Below are 20,075 nucleotides of genomic sequence, written 5' to 3' on the forward strand. Positions count from 1 at the left end.
CGCCATGGTGGGCAGGATGTCCCACGTTACGTGGCTGGAGGGTACTTTCATGGAAACCATTAAGGGGTGGCAATCGGGGTGGTTCTACATCACCGAGCCGCGTGACCCTGATTGGGCAGCGGCCCCCGAATTCAGATCCGGTATCCCTACACGGCTCACCTCCTGGAAAGAGAGTGGCCGGATCTGGGGGGATTCGGAGGAGCTGACCGGACTCCAAGCCTGTATCCAGAAGCTGGTGGACAAGAAGCTCAAGCTTGTCAACATAGTCCAGGTCATGCTCATCCGCCGGATTCTCCCGTGCCAACGACGGGGCTTCAACATGTGGGAGTTCGATCCGGCGCAGCACCAGACTTTGAATGGGCTCTTCGACACTACGTACGAAGAGGTCTGGAAGGTGCTGTTCATGGGAGCCGAGGCTCCCGCATCCGCTACCGAAGATCGCGGATTCAGCTCGCAACGTCCAGCTGACGAGGTAAGTGATATTGTACTTTACGGGACGCTTGTTATTCATAGTTTGACTCTATGCGGGATCTAAACTCCCTTTCCTTTGACAGGACTGGCTGAAGAAGGCCGCACAGGCTATCTGTCCGGCCCCATTGCCAGAGGACCCAGCTGACGCCCGCCTAACGGGGCTGCTGGCTCCGGCACCCCACGTGGTGCCGGAGAAGAAGGCCAAGAAGAAGGCCACGGGGACTCGGAAGAGTTCCCGTTTTCAGGTGCTATCGGACGATGAATCCGAGGCCGACTCCTCCCACCAAGGCGAGGAGGAGAAGAAGAAAGCCTCTCCCCCAGCGGGGGGAGGGAAGAAAAGGAAGGCCTCCCCAACAAGGGAGGCCGAAGGGTCCAAGAGGGGAAAAACTCTTCCCCCGGACTGTTCCGCCAACGCCAGTGACGACGACGAGGACTGGCCTCCAAGGGCCAAGCCTCTGGCGAGATCGTAAGTATCCGGACTCCCGAATAACTTCAAGGTTTTCGTTTTCCGCCACATTATGTCTTTCTAATGCCGCATACAACCCTGCAGTCCGCCTAAGGATGATCTCCCCACTTCGTCGAGCGGGTCCTTAGGGGCGTCGGATATGGATTCTCTTCCGACTGCCTCCACCCCCCGTGATGCGGACGATGCCGAGGTGGGATCCCAGGAAGGGACCCACCAGGAGGAGAGGGCCCCGGAGGTGTCGCAGGACAACCTCCCGGACTTTGCACCGGACTCAGCCCCGGAACCCATAGTGGCTCCGGAGTCCGGCGGGCGACCCCTTCGTAAGAAGGGCAAGACCGCGACGCCGGCTGCCTCCGTCCAACCGGAGGTGCCGGATAATTTGCTAGAGGCGCTCAATAGCGCCTCTATTGAAGAGGAACACCGCACTGTTATGAGTGCGGTGATTCAGAAGGTTCAGCTCGCCAAGAGCGGGCTGACCGAAGCCTGCAGCAGCCTTCTAACAGGCTTTGAGGTAAGAATTTCAATATATGTAAAATGGTACCGCATAGACAGTAGCCCCTGATGCTCGGTTCGGTGTTCGGAAAGAAAAGCCGGACTGAGGATCTTTAGAAAGATAAACGCAGGAGTCATGAAAATATGTCAATATGGGATTGCAGGCTGTGCTGCTGACCTCTGCCGCACTGACTGCGGAGGTCAATACTTTGAAGGAAAACCTCGAGCGGTCCGAGAACGAGCTCGGCCATGCCAAGAAGCAGCTCGAGGAAAAAGAAGGTGAGTAATACCTTATGAAAATTGTACCTTACAGAAAAGGATTTGGTTGCAAGAAAAATGACAAGGATAACTGGGGTATTGCAGGGGCCACTAACGAGGTGGCGACCCTGAAGGAGGCGGTGGCCGCGGCCGAACGCAATGCGGCTGCGGAGCGCACCGAGCGAGAGAAACAGGAGGCGCGGGTGGCGGAGGTACAGCAAGAGCTCCAGGATCTCGTGAAGAAACACGAGAGCCTGGAGCGTGACTCGAAGACTCGAGAGTCTGAGCTTGCAACGGCTCTTGAGAGTGCCAAAGCCGCTAAGGCCGAAGCCTACAAGGCCCTCCAGGAGATAGAGGCGGTGAAGAAAATAGCAGCGGGTAAGGCATTTTTCATGCAAAGTAAGCATGTGAGTGTTAATTACCTGTCGCTTACCCGAATTCGGAGCTCTCCAGGAGCGTTCGCAGATCTTCCCCGCAGCGTGTCCGATGCTGCCGCATTCTACCGGGCCGAGGAGGGGAGCTCAACGGAGAAGGTCTTCTGGTCTCAGTATGCTGAGGCCGGACATCCGGTGCCCCTTAGCGACCAGCTGAAGCAGCTGGTCGAGCTCCACAAGGCGGCCGAACAGGCCATGAAGGGCCTCATAGTTCGGCTGTGGCCTAAGGAGGCTATGCCTGGGAGCTACTTCGGCCTGGTGCGGCGGCTGGTGGATGCGTGCCCGTGGGTTGAAGTTATCAAGCACTCCGCCTGTATCGAGGGTGCACGTCGGGCCCTTGCCCGCGCAAAGGTGCACTGGGGCAAGATGGATGCCCAGAAGCTTGTGACGGACCCCCCACCAGAGGGCAAGGAGCATCGCACGCCCGAGATGTATTATAGGAGTGTGCTGAAGGGCGCCCGCATTATTGCGGGTGAGTGCTCCAAAGAAGAATTTTTGAGTAGACTCGCGTTTTGTTATCCTGTGCGCTGAAAACTAAGTTCATATGCGCGAAGCAACACTTGTTAATTTAAAATATTACCTTCTGTGCGGCTGTTTATCAAATCTGAGAGATGGCAAGTCGTCGGCTTCAGCCCCCATGCCACGAGTGCTGGGGTGTTCGGGATAAATTTGGGCACTCTTGTTCCCATATTTGGGTCCATCGAGGGAGGCGCTCAACACAACGAACAAGGCAACCGGACTTATAATGCTTGAACACTCTCACTTAGCCATAGAATTCTATAATTTTAAATTTCGGCGAAGCCCCTAGTTTTCGGAAGGCCGAATTTGGGGCGCTATCCACGCCTTGGCCGGACAGAATCCGGCTCCTCGCTCGAAGCGGCATAAGTCTTTAGGGACTCGCAAAGAACCTCTCGAACAGCGACCAGCTCTCGCCTCATCATGACGGTCAGTTTTAGCTTTCTCCACTGAGGCGTTAACCCAGCTCAACTGGGGCGCAATCGCAGTGGTTCTCCCAGTGCTACCTTAGCCGATAAAACGGAACGTAAGGTACCAAAACATGGGAGCCGGGCAAACCCAACTATTGACCCAAGAACATGATTCGGAGCCGATGCATATAATGCTATAAGTTCGGGGTGCCGCACTTGTGAAAGTGTTCGGACTTATCACACCATAACGCGGGAAACATAAGCCCCTGGTGTATTTAGCCGTACCAAAACGTACGGATGCAACATGTCATAGATGAACATATGTGTAAGAAAGAAATGCAATTGGAAGCAAAAATGTGCTGCATTGCTTTAGTCAATAAAAACCGTTGTAAGTGCAGGACGATACAAGTGGTGCGGTAAGCAAGGGATGGGACTGTTTAACATGTCCCCCTCCAGGGGTAGGCTACGAAATAATGCATAAAACAGATTTAGTGCTCATAATGGAGACCACCTGGATTTTCGTTGTAGCCTTTCTCCTTCCCTGGCTGTTGTATCGTGGGTTCGGCATGTCTGCTGCCGGACAGGGCCTCTGACGAACGGAGTCCTGTAGGTAAAAAATAAAAGGAAAAGAAAAAGAAACGACACACTTAAGAGCCCCTGGTGCGGTTGAGCCGCAGTTTGGGCTTATCGTGGTCGAGCCCCTTGCCCCATGCCCATGGTATCTTTAGAGCATAATGGAGTACGCGAAGGGTCTGTCTTAATGTTTTACAGGGGCTGGGGTTGGGGCCGCACTGCTACGCGTGCTCGGAACGTGCCAGGTGGTCGTGTTGTAGGTTACTCCGGGCACGCTTAGCTGTGTCCGGCCGCTTGGCAGCCGGACTCGAGAATTGCCTTAAAAGGCTGCTTTGTACTTCTGCCGCGAGAGCCGCTGTATGTTCCTCCGTTCGGAGGGAGCGTTCAGTGTTTCCGTTGACCGTGATGACTCCTCTAGGGCCTGGCATCTTGAGCTTGAGGTATGCGTAGTGCGGCACCGCGTTGAACTTTGCGAACGCGGTACGTCCGAGCAAGGCATGATAGCCGCTGCGGAACGGGACTATGTCGAAGATTAACTCCTCGCTTCGGAAGTTATCCGGGGATCCGAAGACCACTTCCAGTGTAACTGAGCCTGTACAATTGGCTTCTACACCTGGTATGACGCCTTTAAAGGTCGTCTTGGTAGGTTTAATCCTTGAGGGGTCTATGCCCATTTTGCGCACCGTGTCCTGATAAAGCAGGTTTAGGCTGCTGCCGCCGTCCATCAGGACTCTGGTGAGATGAAATCCATCGACGATTGGGTCTAGAACCAATGCGGCGAACCCACCATGGCGAATGCTGGTGGGGTGGTCCCTTCGGTCAAAGGTGATCGGGCAAGAGGACCATGGATTGAACTTCGGGGCAACTGGCTCCATCGCGTATACATCCCTGAGTGCACGCTTCCGCTCCCTTTTGGGTATGTGCGTGGCATATATCATGTTCACCGTCCGCACCTGTGGGGGGAAACCCTTCTGTCCTCTATTGTTCGGCGGTCGGGTCTCTTCCTCGTCGTCGCTATGTAGCCCCTTGTCGCTGTTTTCGGCAATTAACTTGCCTGCCTGCTTGAACACCCAACAGTCCCTATTGGTGTGGTTAGCTGGCTTTTCAGGGGTGCCATGTATCTGGCACAAGCGGTCGAGAATTCGGTCCAAATTGGACGGACCCTGAGTTGTTCTTTTGAATGGCTTTTTCCGTTGACCGGGTTTAGAGCCTCTGAATCCGGCATTGACTGCCGTATCCTCACTGTTATCGCTGTTAATGCGGCGTTTGTTTTTGTTGCGACGCGACCTGCCACTACGGTCCTTGATATCCGGACTGCCAGAATTTTTGTTGAGGTTGTTGCTGCGTGCTAGCCAGCTGTCCTCACCCGCACAGAAGCGGGTCATGAGTGATGTAAGGGCTGCCATGGATTTCGGCTTTTCCTGTCCCAGGTGCCGGGCAAGCCACTCGTCGCGGATGTTATGCTTGAAGGCCGCGAGGGCCTCGGCATCCGGACAGTCGACGATTTGGTTTTTCTTGGTTAAGAACCGTGTCCAGAATTGTCTGGCCGATTCGTCTGGCTGCTGAATTATGTGGCTTAGGTCATCTGCATCTGGTGGTCGCACGTACGTGCCTTGGAAGTTATCGAGGAATGCGGCTTCCAGGTCCTCCCAACTCCCGATTGACTCTGCTGGCAAGCTGTTAAGCCAGTGCCGGGCTGGTCCTTTAAGTTTGAGTGGGAGATATTTGATGGCGTGGAGATCGTCTCCGCGGGCCATGTGGATGTGGAGGAGATAGTCCTCGATCCAGACCGCGGGGTCTGTTGTGCCATCATAAGATTCAATATTGACGGGTTTAAACCCTTCTGGGATTTGATGATCCATTACCTCATCTGTGAAGCACAGTGGGTGTGCGGCGCCTCTGTACTGGGCGATATCGCGACGGAGCTCAAAAGAGCTTTGTCTGTTGTGTTCGGCCCGGCCGGACTTACTGTGTCCGGGGTGACGGTGATCGTCACGTATCGTGGGGCGCCCACGTGATCCATAGATCGATCTTGATTGTCTTGCCTTATCCTCCAATATGTCTCGCAGGTCCGGAGTGTTCCCCTGTGGCCTTGTGCTTTTCGAGCGATGCCGGGGTACGGGTCTAGTGAAGGGCCTTGAGGCCTCTCTGTCGCGACCACGGGGTGGTCGATCAGCCGTATTGTCTCCTGGTGAAGCGGGATCATATGCCTCCACCTCTAATCGGGGGAGCAGCTTACGTTTGGGGTAGCTTTTGGAGGGGCGTTCGAGTTCATGCTCTTCGGCCGCGAGGACTTCGGTCCATCTGTCGGCTAGCAGATCTTGATCAGCTCTAAGCTGCTGCTGCTTTTTCTTGAGGCTGTTTGCCGTGGCCATAAGCCTGCGTTTGAAACGCTCCTGTTCGACGGGATCCTCAGGCACGACGAATTCGTCGTCGTCGAGGCTTGCCTCGTCTCCGGAGGGAGGCATATAGTCCTCTACCTCTTCTTCGGCCGCTCTCTCATGAGGGCTGGCGTCCCCCTCCTCCTGTGCTGGATCTTGCTGGAGTGGGTTGTCTTCGGCGCTATCCGGTGTATTATTGTCTCCGGTGCCGGAATCCTCATTCTTGCTATGGCGGGATTTAGAGCGGCGCCGCTGACGCCGGCGCTTGGGCTGTTTCTTGGAGGGGTCATCCTCCGCTATTCCTTCGCCGTTCCCATCCTTTGGGATATCCACCATGTATATGTCGTATGAAGAGGTGGCTTTCCAGTGCCCGATGGGCGCTGGTTCTTGGTCGTCTCCGGCATCGTCGTCCATACCGTCGATGTCCTCAGAGTCGTAATCTAGCATGTCGGTTAGGTCGTCGACAGTGGCTACCAAGTGGGTGGTGGGTGGGCTCTGAATTTCTTCGTCGTCCGCATCCCAACCGTCCTGGCCGCAGTCCGGCCAGGCCTCTCCTGATAACGAGAGGTACTTTAGCGAACTCAAGATGTCGCCAAAAGGTGAGTGTTGAAAGATGTCCGCCGCGGTGAACTCCATGATCGGCGCCCAATCGGATTCGACTGGAGGGGGCGCGGGAGGTCCGGAGTCCGGCAAGGAGTCCGGCACCTCGGAGTCACGAGCTTCATGGGGGACAAGATCGGTGTTCGGCTCTATCACCGTAGAGGTTGCAGCCCCCGAGGTGGTGTCTAGCCATCCATCCTTGGTCTGCGCAGCCGGCTCCGAGTCGAAGATCGGAGCGGGTTCGAGTGCGGCCTCCAGGGTACTGTCCGGCTGCAGAGCTAAATCATGCCCATCGTGACAGTACGGCACGCTCGGCTGTGGCTCAAATCCGTCGAGGATCAAGTCCCCGCGGATGTCAGCCGTGAAGTTCAAACTTCCAAATCTGACCTGACGGCCAGGGGCGTAGCCTTCGATCTGCTCCAGCTGGCCAAGCGAATTGGCCCGCAGTGCGAAGCCGCCGAATACGAAGATCTGTCCGGGGAGGAAGGTCTCACCCTGGACTGCATCGTCGTTGATGATCGAAGAAGCCATCGAGCCTATCGGTGACGACACAGAGGAACTCTCAATGAAAGCACCAATGTCGGTGTCAAAACCGGCGGATCTCGGGTAGGGGGTCCCGAACTGTGCGTCTAGGCGGATGGTAACAGGAGACGAGGGACACGATGTTTTTACCCAGGTTCGGGCCCTCTTGATGGAGGTAAAACCCTACGTCCTGCTTGATTAATATTGATGATGTGGGTTACAAGAGTAGATCTACCACGAGATCAAGGAGGCTAAACCCTAGAAGCTAGCCTATGGTATGATTTTTGTTCGTCCTATGGACTAAAGCCATCCGGTTTATATAGACACCAGAGAGGGCTAGGGTTACACAGAGTCGATTACAATGGTAGGAGATCTACATATCTGTATCGCCAAGCTTGCCTTCCACGCCAAGGAAAGTCCCATCCGGACACGGGACGAAGTCTTCAATCTTGTATCTTCATAGTCTTGGAGTCTGGCCGATGATGGTAGTTCGGCTATCCGGACACCCCCTAGTCCGGGACTCCCTCAGGTCTCCAGAGTGATGTATAAATAGGGGAAGGCTGTGGCCTCATGGGGGGGCCAGTTCAATCACAACAAGAGACACATATTGTAGCCAACTACTAGAGAAATAACAATACATAGCCAAAGTAGTGTATTACACTGACATGGTGGCCTGAATTCGATGTGTTCTACTCATTGTACTTCCTCCTTTGATTGTCCAGGACATAGGAAGCCAGTGGTGTTCAGCCTTGGGTCAACTTTCAAAGGGTTGTAGCTAACAACCCAATGTCCAGTTCTTAGACATTGACATTTGGCTTGCCAAGTAGGGGGTTGAGGTGTATCCGTATTCCTTCGCCCCTAGGAACTCCATCGTTGGGTTTCTTTATCCTGTGTTGTGTCCATAGCAACGATGTCGTAGACGTTCAAAACATCTCATGGTCCGACCGATGGTCGGGGCATGGACTTCCATGTGCATAGCCAACATTAGGTTTTTCTATCAGGTACGCAACTGAAGACCTCATTTCCACCCCGACCCTCTCGGAGGGGGGGGGGGTGGATGGCGCCTCACGCCACGGCTGCATTCACGGCGCAGAAAGCAGCGGCAACGGCAGCGTCGGTTATGGGCTCGTCCCTAAAAAACACATAGAGCCCCACGCTCCAGTCGAGAATCATGTGGAATTGGCGGCTAGGCCTACACCACGGGGACCTGTGCATTTGACTCTGATACGTCTCTGTAGTATTTATAATTTTTGATTGTTCCGTGCCAATATTATTCAACTTTCACATACTTTTGGCAACTTTTTAAACTATTTCTGGGACTAACATATTGATCCAGTGCCCACTGCTGGTTCCTGTTTGTTGCATGTTTTATGTTTCACAGAAAAACCATATCAAACAGAGTCCAAACGTGATAAAACGGATGGAGAAAATTTTGGGAATATTTATGATTTTTGGGAAGAATAATCAACGCGAGACGATGCTCGAGGGACCCACGAGGCAGGGGGCGCGCCCCGGGGGATGGGCGCGCCCCTGACCCTCATGGACACCCTGTAAGGCGGTTGCTGCTCTTCTTTTGCCGCAAGAAATCTAATATCCATAAAAAATTGTGTTGAAGGTTTCAGTCCAATCGGAGATACGGATCTCCGGGAATATAAGAAACAGTGAAAGGGCATAATCGGGGAACGCAGAAACAGAGAGAGACAGAGAGACAGATCCAATCTCAGAGGGGCTCTCACCCCTCCCACGCCATGGATACCATGGACCAGAGGGGAAACCCTTATCCCATCTAGGGAGAAGGTCAATGAAGAAGAAGAAGAAGAAGGGGGGGCTCTCTCCCCCTCTCTCCCGGTGGCGCCGGAACGCCATAGGGGCCATCATCATCATCGTGATCTACACCAACACCTCTGTCATCTTCACCAACATCTCCATCACCTTCCCCAATCTATCTACAACGATCCACTCTCCCGCAACACGCTGTACCCTCTACTTGAACATGGTGCTTTATGCTTCATATTATTATCCAATGATGTGTTGCCATCCTATGATGTATGAGTAGATTTTCGTTGTCCTATCGGTAATTGGTGAATTGATATGATTGGTTTAATTTGCTTGTGGTTATGTTGTTGTCCTTTGGTGCCCATCATATGAGCGCGCACGTGGATCACACCATAGGGTTAGTTGTATCTTGGTAGGACTTTGTATTGGAGGGAAAGAGTGACAGAAGCTTCAACCTAGCATAGAAATTGATGCATACGAGATTGAAGGGGGACCAATATATCTTAAAGGTATGGTTGGGTTTTACCTTAATGAACGTTAGTAGTTGCGGATGCTTGCTAATAGTTCCAATCATAAGTGAATAGAATTCGAAGTCAGGGATGACATGCTAGCAGTGGCCTCTCCCACATACAACTTGTTATCGGTCTAGTAAAGTAGTCAATTGCTTAGGGACAATTTCTCAACTCCTACCACCACTTTTCCACACTCGTTCTACTACCTTTATTGCTTCTTTATCTAAACAGCCCCTAGTTTAGATTTACATGCTCTTTATATTCTTGCAAATCTATCCAACAATACCTACAAAGTACTTCTAGTTTCATACTTGTTTTACGTAAAGCGAACATTAAGCGTGCGTAGATTTGTATTGGTGGTCGATAGAACTTGAGGGAATATTTGTTCTACCTTTAGCTCCTCGTTGGGTTTAACACTCTTACTTATCGAAAGAGGCTACAATTGATCCCCTATACTTGTGGGTTATCAAGACCTTTTTCTAGCGCCGTTGCCGGGGAGTTATAGTGTGGGGTGAATATTCTCGTGTGTGCTTGTTTGCTTTATCACTAAGTAACTTTTATTTGCTGCTCTTAGTTGTTTTCTATCTTTAGTTATGGGTAGGAAACGTAAAATACCAAAAAAATTAGTTGTACCTACTACACCAATGGTTGAAGAACCACTCAAAATCTATCACAATCCTGAAGCTTTTTACTTGGATCATCTTCGATCCCTATGTGCTCGTGCTGAAACCCCAACTAGCTTAGTTGAAGGAAAATCTTTAGATGAGCATGCTTGTTTTGTGCGACACCTCTTATCTCAAAAAGGGAAACTTTTACTGGATCAAATTCATCGTTTGCAATGGATTTATGATTTTACTTGTTGTGCTGAAGACCCTAAGAAACACCTTCCCTACCAATGTGAGTTTAGTGATAATGAAATCATATCTTCGTATGCTAAGGGTGTTTATAATTACTATGATGTTCAGCAAATTGAGGAATTTGTTGCTTTTAAGGGTGCTTATGAAATTGCTTCTTTGATTGGAAAGTATGATGCTACTCTTTACAAATCTGAAAATTTTGCCATACTTAAATATTGTTATGATAATTATGCTTCTAATGTCTATGTTAAACCATAGATTGAGGACTCCTCCGCTGTCCAAGAAGAGACTAATATTTTGCAGGACTCCATGGAAGAAGAAATTGATGAAATTGTGAGCTCATTGGATGAAAAAGATGATGAGGAGAGCGAAGAACAAAAAGAGGAAGAGCGGATTAGCTACACATGCCCACCTTCTAATGAGAGTAACTCTTCAACTCATACATTGTTTAATTCCCCTTCGTGCTTACCGAAGGATGATTGATATGATGATTGTTATGATCCCGTTGATTCTTCTGAAATATGAATTGGTTTGCAATAGTACTTAGAGTAGTGATTTGCTTTATTATACTAACGTATCTTACCGAGTTTTCTGTTGAGTTTTGTGTGGACGAAGTGTTCGAAGATCGAGGAGGTCTCGATATGAGGAAAAGGAGGAGAGGCAAGAGCTCAAGCTTGGGGATGCCCAAGCCACCCCAAGTGAATATTCAAGGAGACTCAAGCGTCTAAGCTTGGGGATGCCCCGGAAGGCACCCCATCTTTCTTCAACAAGTATCGATATGTTTTCTGATTCGCTTCATTCATGCGATATGTGCAAATCCTGGAGCATCTTTTGCATTTAGTTTTCACTTTTATTTTATGCACCATGCTGGTATGAGATAGTCCATGGTTGATTTATAGAATGCTCATTGGACCTCACTTAAATGTTTCTAGTATGGCTTTATAGAATGCTTCATGTGCTTCACTTATGTCACTTGAAGTTTGGAATGTCTGTTTCTCTTCACATAGAAAACGGCCATTTGTAGAATGCTCTTTTGCTTCACTTATATTTGTTAGAGCGTGGGCATATCTTTTGTAGAAAGAATTAAACTCTCTTGCTTCACTTATATCTATTTAGAGAGATGACAGGAATTGGTCATTCACATGGTTAGTCATAAAATTCTACATAAAACTTGTAGATCACTGAATATGATATGTTTGATTCCTTGCAATAGTTTTGCGATATAGAGATGATAATATGTGGGAGGTTCTAGTAAATGGTTGTGTTTAGTAAGAATATTGGTGTTAAGGTTTGTGATTCCCGAAGCATGCACATATGGTCTCCTAACTACGTAACCACATTGGCGCGCATTGTATTTTGATTGTTTATCTTTGCGTGAAGGTCGGGGGCGCGCGATGGTTAACTCCTACCAACCTCCCCCCTAGGAGCATGCATAGTAGTACTTTGCTTCGAGGGCCAATAAACTTTTGCAATAAGTATATGAGTTCTTTATGAGTAATGTGAGTCCATGGATTATACGCTCTCTCACCCTTCCATCATTGCTAGCCTCTTTGGTACCGTGCATTGCCCTTTCTCACCTCGAGAGTTGGTGCAAACTTTGCCGGTGCAACCAAACCCCATGATATGATACGCTCTATCACACATAAGCCTCCTTATATCTTCCTCAAAACAGCCACCATACCTCCCTATTATGGCATTTCCATAGCCATTCAGAGATATATTGCCATGCAACTTCCATCACCATCATATACATGACTTGAGCATTCATTGTCATATTGCTTTGCATGATCGTAAGATAGCTAGCATGATGTTTTCATGGCTTGTCTATCTCTGCTATGCTGGATCATTGCACATCCCGGTACACCGCCGGAGGCATTCATATAGAGTCATATCTTTGTTCTAGATATCGAGTTGTAATATTTAGTTGTAAGTAAATAAAGTGTGATGATCATCATTATTAGAGCATTGTCCCATGTGAGGAAAGGATGATGGAAGCAATGATTCCCTCACAAGTTGGGATGAGTCTCCAGACTTTATGAAAAATAAAAGAGGCCAGAGAAGCCCAAATAAAAAAAGAGGCCAAAGAAGCCCACCAAAAAAATAAAATAAAATAAAATAAAAAAGAAAATAAAAAATGAGAGAAAAAGAGAGAAGGGGCAATGTTACTATCCTTTTACCACACTTGTGCTTCAGAATAGCACCATGTTCTTCATATAGAGAGTCTCTTGAGTTATCACTTTCATATACTAGTGGGAATTTTCATTATAGAACTTGGCTTGTATATTCCGATGATGGGCTTCCTCAAATGCTCGAGGTCTTCATGAGCAAGCAAGTTGGATGCACACCCACTTAGTTTGAATTTGAGCTTTCATACACTTATAGCTCCAGTGCATCCGTTGCACGGCAATCCCTACTCCTCGCATTAACATCAATTGATGGGTATCTCCATAGCCCGTTGATTAGCCGCGTCGATGTGAGACTTTCTCCCTTTTTGTCTTCTCCACATAACCTCCACCATCATATTTTATTCCACCTATAGTGCTATATCCATGGCTTGCGCTCATGTATTGCGTGAGGGTTGAAAAAGCTGAAGCGCGTTAAAAAGTATGAACCAATTGCTTGGCTAACACCGGGATGAGCATGAGGGGTACCTTGTGTTAAGAAAAGGGAGCATAAAAGACTATATAATTTTGTAGGGATAACGTTTTGAAGCATTGATATTTTGAAAGACATGATTGTTTGTTGGGATGTCCGAGTATTAAATTCTTTTATGTCAAATGATAGACTATTGCTTTGAATCACTCGTGTCTTAATATTCATGCCATGATCAGATTGCATGATCAAGATTATGCTAGGTAGCATTCCACATCAAAAATTATCTTTTTATCATTTACCTACTCGAGGACGAGCGGGAATTAAGCTTGGTGATGCTGATATGTCTCCGTCGTATCTATACTTTTTGGTTGCTCCATGCCAATATTATTCAACTTTCATATACTTTTGGCAACTTTTTATACTATTTTTGGGACTAACATAGTGACCCAGTGCCCAGTGTCAGTTCTGGTTTGTTGCATGTTTTATGTTTCATAAAAAGCCCATATCAAACGGTGTCCAAACGGGATAAAATGGATGGAGATTATTTTGGGAATATTTATGATTTTTGCGAAGAAGAATCAACGTGAGATGATGATCGAGGGGACCATGAGGCAGGGGGGCGTGCCCCTGACCCTCATGGACAACCCGTAAGGCGGTTTCTGCTCATCTTTTGCCGCAAGAAAGCTAATATCTAGAAAAAATCGTGTTGAAGGTTTCAGTCCAATCGGAGTTATGGATCTCCGGGAATATAAGAAACGGTGAAAGGGCAGAATCGGGGAACGCAGAAACAGAGAGAGACAGAGAGACAGATCCAATCTCGGAGGGGCTCTCTCCCCTCCCACACCATGAAGACTATGGACGAGAGGGAGAAGAAGAAGGGGGCTCTCTCCCCCTCTCTCCCGGTGGCGCCGGAACGCCGCAGGGGCCATCATTATCACCGTGAGCTACACCAACACCTTCGTCATCTTCACCAACATCTCCATCACCTTCCCCCATCTATCTACAGCAGTCCACTCTCCCGCAACCCGCTGTACCCTCTACTTGAACATGGTGCTTTATGCTTCCTATTATTATCCAGTGATGTGTTACCATCCTATGATGTCTGAGTAGATTTTCGTTGTCCTATCGGTAATCGGCGAATTGCAATGATTGGTTTAATTTGCTTGTGGTTATGTTGCTATCCTTTAGTGCCCATCATATAAGCATGCGCATGGATCACACCATAGGGTTAGTTGTGTGTTGATAGGACTACGTATTGGAGGTCAAGAGTGACAGAAGCTTCAACCTAGCATAGAAATTGATGCATACGGGATTGAAGGGGGACCAATATATCTTAATGCTATGGTTGGGTTTTACCTTAATGAACATTAGTAGTTGCGGATGCTTGCTAATAGCTCCGATCATAAGTGCACAAAATTCCAAGTCAGGGATGACATGCTAGCAGTGGCCTCTCCCACATAAAACTTCCTATCAGTCTAGTAAAGTAGTCAATTGCTTAGGGACAATTTCTCAACTCCTACCACCACTTCTCCACACTCGTTATACTAACTTTATTGCTTCTTTATCTATGCAGCCCCTAGTTTATATTTACGTGCTCTTTATATTCTTGCAAATCTATCCAACAACACCTAGAAAGTACTTCTAGTTTCATACTTGTTTTAGGTAAAGAGAATGTTAAGCGTGTGTAGAGTTGTATTGGCGGTCGATAGAACTTGAGGGAATATTTGTTCTACCTTTAGCTCCTTGTTGGGTTCGACACTCTTACTTATTGAAAGAGGCTACAATTGATCCCCTATACTTGTGGGTTATCAGACTCCAAGCTACGGGGGCTGACTTGGCCATTGCATTTCAAACCAACGATGTTGTCACAACATGTTGGTGCAGTCAACCCCACGATTGTGCCAAAGCCTAACAGCAAGGTGCGACTATGCATAGGTCTTCCGAGTAGCAGCAAGAAGAATGGGAATGGGATGACCCTCGCTAAATCATTGGGGAGTTACCGCTCCACAAGTTGGCTATTTGGGTTGAGTAATGCGGGAGCCACTTGCCAGGGACTAGGCCTATCAAACAGATGCCGAAGAGGGAGATCATGAGGTGGAAGCCAACAACTTGGAGGTTCTAGAGCAACAGGTTGAGGTAGGACAACCACCTATTGTAGTGGCAGCAAATAACTTGGAGTTGGTCAACACTCAGCACAATCCTAAAGTTGTAGTGGTACAGAGGGATGCAGACACTGACAAGGCTGGATCCTCTATAGCACAAGAAAATCCGAAACAAGATGTAGCTGATAGTGAAAATGTTAACCTCAATGATAATATCATAGAATATAATTCTAAAGAGAATAATGCAGTTGTTACCAATGAAGAGACAACCATTGCTCAGGAAGAGGCTGACTGGATAGTAGTCCAAGGGAAAGAGAATATACCAATAGGCCCAATTCCTCAGGTTGGTACATCTTCAGATAAAGACAAGAAAGGTATTGATGGCTCACATCTTTTCTTAAGTTCACCTCACTCATTTGATTTAAAAAGCATAGTTGAATCACATGCTCTGGATATTGTTGATGGTTCTCATTCAATTTCCGAAGAGCGATTGGATCTTTGGATTCAACACTTTGCTACAGCTACACAGGGTGCTGCAAATACTTTTAAGATTGAGATACGAGTAAGTTGGTTTAACTTCATAATCCATCTATTGTTGACTCCTGATAAATTTGGATGGACCATGCATTTATTGAAATCTGAGCTATGGAAATTGCTGACTGCAAATTGTTCTTCCGAAGAGTCTATATTGTTTCATATATGTGGTAGATGTTGTACTTCATAGGCACCTTGCTGTGAGGAAATAATAGAAGGAAGTGGCAAGGATAATGAGGGCATTAGCCCAGCTGCTCATTCTTCTAGTGGTGCTGCAAGCCCATTAAAGCAGGTGTCCGCTAACATTTTGATTCTGCTGCCTTTGGGAGAAGCAGTCTCGAAGAAAAGAAGTGAGAAGGAGCCTCTGGTAGAAACAAGGTAAGAAGAAGTGATAGAATTAAGAAAGATAATAATGGTTATAGGAGAAAATCTTGTGATGCAAAAGCTTTCTTACCATGTAATGGAGTACCACCACTTATTTAGAATAGAGTGGTAAAAAATCTCATAAAATCTTTCTGCAAGGTGACTGAGGAGGAACTTCAGGAGAAGCTATCCAAAAGACCCTAGAAGAAAGGACATGAGGATGTGGCCAAGGTTTGCAAATCCACAGGAGCAGCAGAACACCTCAAGATTGTGTAATGATGAGGCTACGTCATAGCATCAAACACAGGAGAAGAATGCTTCAATTTTCTAGTTTGGGTACTAATAACTATGTGTGCTGAGGTTCAATGTGTCAGATTATGTAAAATGACTGGTTATGGCCCTGTGTGGCACCTTTTGTTTCTTATTAAGAAGACCTGGTTATGGTATTTATATAATAATGACTGCATATCTATGGTTGTACTTGAGAGACATATGTTTCACTATATTAAGATGTCATTGGATTGCTTTTGCCTTGCTAACTGCTATTGGCTGTTTGATCTTAGTACGAGTATGAGAAAAGCAAACACTGATTCTCCAAAAAACTCATAGTTAGGACCTTATACCAAGGGATGGTAATTGGTATCTCAAACAAAACAGAATAGTGTTTTTAATGAATAACAACAGATCATGGAACATACTAAATTGGAATGTCAAAGGTTTAAATGCTCCAGAAGAATGGTTGGCTATCAGACCGAAGGATGAAGAAAGTGTTGCTATTATTTTTTGCATTCAGGAAACAAAAAGAGAACATTTTTATCTTCCTTACATCAATAAATTCTGTCCATGAAGATTTAATAAATTTGAGTATCTGCCATCCATTGGGGCTGTTGGAGGAATTTTGACTGCTTGGAATGGGGCTCTATTCAATGGTGAAATGATCTTCCAAAATAAATTTCCAATCTCCTTATAGTTCACATGCAACACCACTTCCCAAACTTGGATACTCACAAATATATATGGGCCTTGTAACCCTGAGGAAAAGATTGAATTCATAGATTGGTTTAGTACTATACAAATGCCCAATGAGGTGGAGTGCATCATCTTGAGGGACTTTAAATTCATCAGCTCACTTAAAGACAGAAACAGAAATGGAGGGGATGTTAATCAAATGCTACTGTTCAATGAAGCTATAAGAATTTTAGGTCTGGTAGAACCCCTATTCAAGAATTCATCTGATTAACCAGTTAACTTGTCGATTAATCCCTACTCGTAGGGTCATCGAGTAGCCGATTAACCAATAAACCGTCCGATTAATTGATTAAATGGCTGATTAACTTGCCAATTAGTCGATTAATCCCCTACTCGCAGCCAACCGAGGAGCTACCGGTTAACGATTTCCTCAACAATGGGTAGAACTACCTCTTAAAGGCAAGAAATTTAGTTGGAGTAACATGCAGTAAAGCCCTCTACCTGAAAAGTTAGACTGGTTTTTCTCTTCTGCAGCTTGGTTGACTACTTACCCTGACCCCACTGTTGTCCCTTTAGCCAAACCCATCTTGGTGACCTCCCATATGTTATTAAAATTGGTACTAGCATTTCCAAGTCCAAGGTTTTCATATTTGAAAATTATTGGTTAAAATATAGCTCTTTCGAAGATATTGTTCAAGCAGCCTGGAATATACTAGTGGGTTTCACTAATCCTGCTAATAAAATTAATGCCAAATTTAAGAATTTGAGAAGAGCTTTAAAATTTTAGGCCAAGAGCTTATCATGCCTTAAAAAGCAGATTGAGGATTTAAATGCTTGTATTTTCCTCTAGGTTATGATTGAGGAACGCAAAGATCTTTTAGTGTTTGTAGGGAATTGCAAGTCTATGTTGAAAGAATTACTGTTGATAGTGCTTAATAATCATAAGATCTATTGGAAGCAAAGAGGACAAATAAAAGGTGTTAAGTTTGGTCATGAGAACACCAAATTCTTTCATACTAAAGCCTCCATCAATCACAAACATAACAAAATTGCTATGCTATTGAATGATGATCAAGTGGAGATTACTGACCATGAAGGAAAGGCAGCTATTCTTTGGGAGGCTTTTAAAAAAGGATTGGGACAATCTAATGCTCACACAATGCTCTTTGATTGAATGATCTGTATGAACATAGATTTGATTCTAGGGTATTCCAAGATCTTGAGAAGCCTTTTACATAGGAGGAAATTGATGAAGTGGTAAAAAACTTCCTACACATAAATCTCCACGTCCTGAAGGTTTTAATAATGAGTTCATCAAGCCTTGTTGGGACATCATTAAAGGGGTATCACTAATATTATTATGGCTTTTCATGCTGGTAATGTAAACCTTGAAAGCATCAATACATCTTTCATTACCTTGATTCCAAAAAAGGAAGTGCATGTCTCACCCAGTGACTTCAAACCAATATCACTACACAATGGAGTACTTAAGGTTATTACCAAGTTGCTGGCCAATAGACTACAAAGAGTTATTCTCTAGATGGTACATATTAATCAATATGGGTTCCTCAAAAATAGAATGATCCAGGACTGTCTTGGTTGGTGTCTGTCGGGAAAACTGATCCTCGAACACCTATGGGGCCGGCGGATCGGGCCCCTTTCGGTTCGGCGGGGGGGGCGGAGATCGCACGAAGAGCAGATCAAGGCGAGCCACACGAGCAGTTTACCCAGCTTCGGAGCTCTCCGGAGAGATAACACTCCTACTGCTGCTTGTCTGGTTGTATTATCTGGTGTTCTTGCTCTCCAAAGCGAGAGTGTGATGTTCTCTGGGTTACGGATGGATCGAAGCAAACTGTCTGAGGCTTCGAACCTATCAGCCGAACCCCCTCTACGTTGCGCATGGGCCTCCTTTTATACACTAAAGGGGTCACCGACAGGTGGCAACGCAGAGGAGGGTAAAAACGTAAAAGGCGAGGTAGTTGATACAGTTGCTTGTACAGTGCAACCTACCTAACCCTGACGGCAGGGGACAAGGGCATTAAATGCCCGTCTGAGTCGCCCGAACAGTGCAGAAAAGGACCGTTAGGGGCGCCACCGTTCGCCACGATGGCAATCTTGTCAGCTTCGCATGCCACTACGCACCGCTGGCTGCACAGCCTCCCGCCACGCACGCCCGGAGAGGCCCCCAGAACGACACGTTGGTGGATGCGCTGGAGCATGGGCGCAGAGCGGCCGCCTGCCGCGGCAAGCGCCTTGCCGCTGTTGTTATCTTGTCGGGTCCGGAAGCTTGTCGCTCACCGGGCTTCGAGGTAACTTGGTCTGTCTTCCCGGCAAGCTCCTCTTGCCGGGGCCTTGTTGCCTTGCCGGAGCGTGTGGCGCGTCGCGGCAAGTTCATTGGAGCGTCTTGGTTGGCCTTCTTGGCAAGCTCCTCTTGCCGGGGTCTTGTCTCCTTAGCCTAAATACTTTGTTCTTGGATGGCTCCAAGGGAACCTTGGGGGGTCTTGGCGATCACCCAGCAAGCCTTTGTCGTGGGGTGCTGCAACTGCCCGTGCACAAGTTCGGGGTACTAGGGTACCCCTAATCTAGTACACCGACAGGAGCCCCTGGGCCTGGGCCAGACACGATGCCGAGCGCTGTTGGGCCAGGCCCAAGACAGGGCACGGGCACACGCGGGCTGGGCCACGCCAAATCTTGTTCCGTATCCACCGCACTCTCCCATAACGGCACGCGTTGATTGCGGCATCGTGGGAGAGATCGTGGGTGGTTGTTTAAGCGGAAGGCTGAAATGTCCACCCCGTCCCTCTTTATAAGCAGAGGAAACAGGGGCAGTTCGTCCCCCCTCGATGTTTGCTGCTACTCCTTCTTCACAAGCTCCGCCGCTCCCCCCTTCTTCTCGAAGCCGAGAGAGCAGCGCTCCGCCGCCCCCCCCCCCATTGCCACCAGCATCACCACGTCGTCGACCTTCTCCACCACCTCCGCCATGGCCCCGAAAGCCGACAAGGGAAAGGGCGTGAAGTCGGCCGAGGCGCAGCGGCTCGCGGCGCTGCGGAAGGAGCGGGCGATCTTCACCCCCCAGCTCGGAGTGCAGGAGCTGAGGGAGTACTTCTACCTCTTTTGGGCGATGGAGACGCGTGCGCATCCGCGCACGAGGGTACTCCCGGCTACCACTTCGAGGCCGGCTCTAAATGGGTACCCGTTCTTCCCGCTATTCTTCTATTGCGGGCTCTGCCCTCCCTTCTCGGAG

This window comes from Triticum aestivum, chromosome 6B, assembly GCF_018294505.1.
Source record: "Triticum aestivum cultivar Chinese Spring chromosome 6B, IWGSC CS RefSeq v2.1, whole genome shotgun sequence".
NCBI classification, from domain to species: Eukaryota; Viridiplantae; Streptophyta; class Magnoliopsida; order Poales; family Poaceae; genus Triticum; species Triticum aestivum.